The sequence below is a fragment of the Schistocerca americana genome, chromosome X (assembly GCF_021461395.2).
Source record: "Schistocerca americana isolate TAMUIC-IGC-003095 chromosome X, iqSchAmer2.1, whole genome shotgun sequence".
NCBI lineage: Eukaryota > Metazoa > Arthropoda > Insecta > Orthoptera > Acrididae > Schistocerca > Schistocerca americana.
The window spans coordinates 647,125,428-647,132,335 of record NC_060130.1 but is presented as its reverse complement, the minus strand read 5'-3'; positions in this window follow the sequence as shown (position 1 = coordinate 647,132,335).

Genomic DNA, 6,908 nt, shown 5'->3' with positions numbered 1-6,908 from the left:
TTCCATGTTAGAGCTCATTTTATTACTTCTCTTCAAATCACATTAATCATGGAATGGAAACACAGCAACAGAACGTACCAGCGTGACTTCAAACACTTTGTTACAGGAAATGTTCAAAATGTACTCCGTTAGCGAGGATACATGCATCCATCCTCCGTCGCATGGAATCACTGATGCGCTGATGCAGCCCTGGAGAATGGCTTATTGTATCACAGCCGTCCACAATACGAGCACGAAGAGTCTTTACATTTGGTACCGGGGTTTCGTAGGCAACAGCTTTCAAATGCCCCCATAAATGAAAGTCAAGAGGGTTGAGGTCAGGAGAGCGTGGAGGCCATGGAATTGGTCCGCCTCTACCAATCCATCGGTCACCGAATCTGTTGTTGAGAAGCGTACGAACACTTCGACTGAAATGTGCAGGAGCTCCATCGTGCATGAACCACATGTTGTGTAGTACTTGTAAAGGCACATGTTCTAGCAGCACAGGTAGAGTATCCCGTATGAAATCATGATAATGTGCTCCATTGAGCGTAGGTGGAAGAACATGGGGCCCAATCAAGACATCACCAACAATGCCTGCCCAAACGTTCACAGAAAATCTGTGTTGATGACGTGATTGCACAATTCCGTGCGGATTCTCGTCAGCCCACACATGCTGACCACACATTTGACCACGTTGGAATGAAGCCTCATCCGTAAAGAGAACATTTGCACTGAAATGAGGATTGACACACATAGTTGGATGAACCATTCGCAGAAGTGTACGCGTGGAGGCCAATCAGCTGCTGATAGTGCCTGCACACGCTGTACGTGGTACGGAAACAACTGTTTCTCCCGTAGTACTCTCCATACAGCGACGTGGTCAACGTTACCTTGTACAGCAGCAACTTCTCTGACGCTGACATTAGGGTTATCGTCAACTGCACGAAGAATTGCCTCGTCCATTGCAGGTGTCCTCGTCGTTCTAGGTTTTCCCCAGTCGCGAGTCATAGGCTGGAATGTTTCGTGCTCCCTAAGACGCCGATCAATTGCTTCGAACGTCTTCCTGTCGGGACACTTTCGTTCTGGAAATCTGTCTCGATACAAACGTACCGCTCCACGGCTATTTCCCCGTGCTAATCCATACATCAAATGGGCATCTGCCAACTCCGCATTTGTAAACATTGCACTGACTGCAAAACCACGTTCGTGATGAACACTAACTTGTTGATGCTACGTACTGATGTGCTTGATGCTAGTACTGTAGAGTAATGAGCACCGAAGCACCGAAGCACCGAAGTCATCATTACCTTCCTTCAATTGGGCCAACTGGCGGTGAATCGAGGAAGTACAGTACATACTGACGAAACTAAAATGAGCTCTAACATGGAGATTAAGCGTTTCCGGACACATGTCCACATAACATGTTTTCTTTATTTGTGTGTGACGAATGCTTCCTGAAAGTTTGGCCGTACCTTTTTGTAACACCCTGTATAACTGGTAGAGTACCCACTGCTCCTCATAACGCTTTGCAGGTGTTCCATCTCGCGTCTGAGGTGCTGCGACTCACATACTCGTCTTGCTCGCGATACTAGCTTATTACTAATGCCTCTTTTCTGGATCGGGTGGTGACTTGACAATTTGTGCTGGTATCGGTCGGTGTGTGTCGTTTGTCGATACGCGCTGTGTCCCGGGTTTTCAGCATTCCTTGCGACCAGCACGTCTTGAAAGGGTAGTTGTTTGTCCTTTTCTACTTCCATGGTAAATTTTATTTTGGCATGTTCGTCACCATGGCTCCACAAAACGAAGATATCATCGACGTATCTGTACCACACCTTAAGTTTACAAGGTGCCGGGTCCAGTGCTCGTGCCTCGAAATGGTCAATGAAGAGGTTGCCATCACTGGACTAAGAGGACTCCCCATTGCGAGGGTTTCCAGTTGTTCATAGACGTTGCCATTGCACGTGAAATAGTTCATGGTGACACATGCATGAAAGAGTTTGGTAGTGCCTTGCGGAAAAATGGAACCGGTGTTCTCCAGAGAGTCACTGAGTGGCACTTCGGCAAATAACGAAATATCAGATCTGAAATGATGTCGTTTGGTACAAGCTTTAGTTTCTTCGTCTCCTCAGTGAAATGTCCTGAGCCCTTTATATATGTGTCAGACTTCCCCAGGTGCGTCTGGAAAAGAGAGTTCAAGTGGTTCGCCAGTTTATACGTCGATGAGCCAGTAGCGCTAACTACCGGTCTTTGTGGAATATTATTCCTATGGATCTTTCGTAATCCATAGGGGCGAGATAACACAGCTGTTTTAGTAAGACAAAGTACCCCAGACCGTTATGAATAAACAAAATATTATACGCATTCGGCCGCGAAACGGTCTGTGTCACCGTTCAGACCAGTCATACTGGATTACTGTTGCTGACCTACCATGAAAGTATGCAAATTTAGCAATGCGTGAAGATTCATAACAAATTAAGTTAAAAATCATTCAGTGCCATACTTAAGTCAATTCAGTTATTAACAGAAGCGGAAAAAGTAGGCAGTAACAAGTATGAAATTCCACAAGAGTTTCAGATTGACATCCACATGGCGCCGGTACAGAATAAAGGTAGCAATAAAACGCATTGGCGGCGCGAGAATTTCTTAAAATTGCTTTCCTGATAATCTATCTGCCTCCATCGAGATTAGAACCAAAATCAGACCAGACCTCCTATGCAGTAGCAAATACTTTTCACTACGATAGCAGACAATCCAGGGGAACAACCCTCTCTTATTATCCCAGACAAGAATATGCCAGCAATTTCGCAATGAGAATGGCAAAATGGTCTGCAGTTTCTGTTGCATAGAGCTTTCAGGACTCAAAAACATACATTTTCTACCTTTATGCCACCGCTTATGTGACAATCATTCGGGATGTTTATCGAAATAACAAAATACTGTTATTAGCGAATAAATTTAGAACGATAATTCTGCACCACCCCAGGAAATAAACGGCTACATAGCTGCCAAACGTATTCCACAATGCTTCGAATTCTCCATTAGACTCTAGAAAACGTTCATTAGCCGAAGTGTTTCTTAAGCTAGTTAGCAGTGGAAATGCTCGCACTTCTAAAACGTGGTGGCATTAGTACTGGGATCTGAATTACCAGGTGTATAGGCAAATGGATTTTATTTGCATTCCTGTGAACGTGATTTAGATCGAAAGCGTAGCTACGATTAATATGCTGATGTATCGACTGCAACTAGAACATTTCGAATAAAGAGTAGGGGAATTATTTATGCAGCCCTGATCTTCAGTAACTGTCTTAGCTACTTTGATTGTTAGGATTTCGTCACCTAAGTCGGTAAAAATGGAACCCGACTAGTCTCACATTCTAGACCGTCTATCTGTCAAAAATGGTTGAAATGGCTCTAAGCACTATCGGGCTTAATATCTGAGGTCATCAGTCCCCTAGACTTAGAACTACGTAAACCTAACTATTCTAAGGACATCACACACATCCATGCCCGAGACAGGATTCGAACCTGCGGTCGTTGCAGCAACGCGGTTCCGGACTGAAGCGCCTAGAACCACTCGGCCACAGCGGCCGGCCGTTTATCTGCCTACCCAACCCTTGAAACACATTTACCTAGAGTACGGGTAGACATAATAGGTAGAAATGTATCGCACTTCCTGAGGTATATGGTCCCTTGGTGGTGTTAGAAAGTGAGCTTCTATGTCAACGTAATCTAAAGATACGGCCGTTTATGTAAAGAAAATTTACGCGAAAAGTAGTCAAGAAATGGCTCTAAGGACTATGCGACCAAAGTGCTTAGGTCATCAGTCCCCTAGACCTAGAACTACTTAAACCTACCTAACCTAAGGACATCACACACATCCAAGCCCGATGTAGCATTCCAACCTGCGACCGAAGCAGCCGCGAGGTCCGTGATATGATGCCGCTGAACGCGCGGGTAATCCGCGCTGGCAAGCTGTTAATATCATCTGGTGTTGCTAAAAAGTTATTCACTTCTGGTGAATGATTTTCTGCGCAGTTCATTTAAGATAGAATAACTAAAATACATTTGATGTTACGGAAGAGGATGGACGCCTAATTCATTTCTCCTTGTCTTTATTTATAATGTTAGATTCGCCGTCTGACCATACGTATTATCCATAACCACACTTTAGCGCCAAGTCATAGTCACAGATATGCGAATACAACACACTGGCTTATACTTGAGATATTTCGAATCCGACGAAGTGGTAGCAGACGTTGCTGTTGCGTCTTCGAAGCGCGAGCTTCGCCAGTGATAGCTGTCTGAGCACATTAGCTGAACGAACGTTTTCTTCCTGCTGCAGGCCTAATGGACAATGGCAACACCGTAGAATACTTTTGACAACTATGAGACCATCGATTTACGTTCTTGAGTGGTTCTTAATTGTGTTAGTAAATCCACTCGATATTTTTATATCCTTTAAATTACATCTTCTATATGATTCGTACTAAAGACGCAGCAAATGTATGTTATTTGGTACAGGAAACACGTTCCAACAGAAATTGCTGTTTACATTGACATTTATGTTGCGAATTAGTCATCTTAGCCATCACATGTACAACGAGGATGCTCTGTTTTGCTGCAGTTGTTTCGTAGCTTAGTTGCATTGTTTGTTGGTGGCGTTGCCAGTTTACATACTGCGCACGTATCACACAATAAAAGCGTTGGATGCCTTCAATGATCAGTCTACTTGAGAAACGTTTCTTGTCATCGTAATTTATGTAACTTGCTCTTCGACTTCCAATTTGACAATCTGTGGAAAAATGTTTTACCTTGCTAGTTCTAGTTTCAAACACTGTCTGACAGAGAAAACGTAGGCATGAAGGAGTCAGTGAAAGCAATTATTCGTTCTTACAGCAAACTTTTGAATCTACTGGACACTTGAATTCTCTATATTGATTCTGAGAGTTTTGTTATACTTCTTGTTATTTACTGTCTCAATGTCATCGGTGAGAATAAAATTAAAGGCAGTGGGATTAGGTTCCTGATCTATATACTGTGTATTAATATTCTGCTCTGCTACGTTAATTTTAAAGGTTATATTCTTTACGTACAACAGAGTATGGGTTTCAGTCCTAGGATCGACGATAAACTACAGAAATACAAATATAGAACAGTGGCGTACCGATTATGGCTCCTCACCATCAGCAGTAGTTGTTACCCATAGTTTTGATTTTGCTATTTGACCATTGTCACCCTTTAGAGACCAACCTGTTCTTTCCACAATGCCATTTTTGACTTGCTTCTTAATACGTCCTACAACTACAGACTTGTTGAAAATATTAACTGTTAAATACACTATTCCACAAATTAAGAACTTCCAGTTATTGTTTATATCTTGAAACTTACTACTGTTCACATTCATTGAAGAAAAGATGCGTAATAATAGATTGAAATCATCGATTAGAATCTCAAAGCATACTGTGAATGGTTAAAATGAAATGAACTAAAATCATCTTTGTGTCTAAAACACATTACTGTTCCAGATAATTCGGCACCTCTTAAAAATTTTTACACCTCTGATGTTTAGCCACATGTGGACAAAAAGTGGCTCTCATGAAGCAGCGCTGTTTAGCCGTCACAAAATAAAGCGTCAAAAATCAGTAAATAAAACTATTCTTCTACTGTTGCTCCGAATCACATATACCATCCGCCATCTGCTGCGACAACGACTCGAAGTCTGTTGGGTATTTGATTTTTCTTTTCTTTTTTGGCCCTCCTTACCTCCCCTTCTAGCCCAACCTTCGCTCTCCAATTACGCCTTCATCGGCGAGCTTCTCCTCAATATTTTTCGTTTGTGCTGAATTGCTTTTTACCCTTCTAGCATATACAGGTCATGTATTTTTAGAGACTGCATGAATATATAGCATGAGTATTTCTTCTCTTAGAAAATTAAATATTACGTATCTTGTTAGGAACTAATTTTTTGTCCCGATTCCACTTACTGCGTTTCCTTAAAATTATATAAAATATACGTCCGTAAAAAAAAATAACTTGAAACATCTGTTGCAGCCAATTTGTTAAGAGCTGAAAAGAAAAACACCTCTGCTGATGCTGCTTAGTAACGCGTATAGCTTCCTTTAGCTTCCACAACGGCTCAAAGTCTGTTGGGCATTGAGCCCACAACTCTAGCCACATAACTAGGAGATTCAAGTAACTCATTCCAAGCGTCATGAATCATATCAGAAAGCTGTCGGTGAGTCGACAGTGACTGTCCATATTCCCGTGTTACTCTGACTATTTCTGCCCAAATATTCTCAATGGGATTCATGTCAGCTGCTTTAGGTGGCCATTCCATTACAGTAATATTACTATGGTCGTCGAACCACCTCTTAACCACACGTGCCATATGAATAGGCGAGCGATCTTGTTGGAACATGATCTGATCATCGCCAAATATTGCTGTCACAGAAGGCAACATCACGTTCTCCATAACTGATATGTAACTGCGCGCATCGAGTCTACCTTCCACTTCCTACAGGAGCCCACACCCTTCGGCCGATATCCATGCTCATACCGTTACCGACTCCCTGCCACTCCTTCGGCAACTGTAAATGTATTTTGGATTATACCTAGCACCTTTTAGTCGGTAAATAAGTACTTTTCTAGTTGATGCCGTAGAGAAAACTTTTTCGTCCGTGAAAATCACTCGCCTCAAAAACTGAAGAGGTTTGTCGATATTTTCAGCGGCAAAAACAAGGCAGGCTTCTGTGTGGGAAACAGTCAACGTCTCTTTCACAGCAGCGCTTCTTGCTCTCAGTCCACTTTCCCTTAGACTATGAGTGACGGTCTTACTGCTGACATTGAGACCCAAAGTATGCTGAATTTGTCGTACGTTGACAAATGGGTGGTTCTCACTGAAAAGGAGTATCTGCCGATTCTGAGCT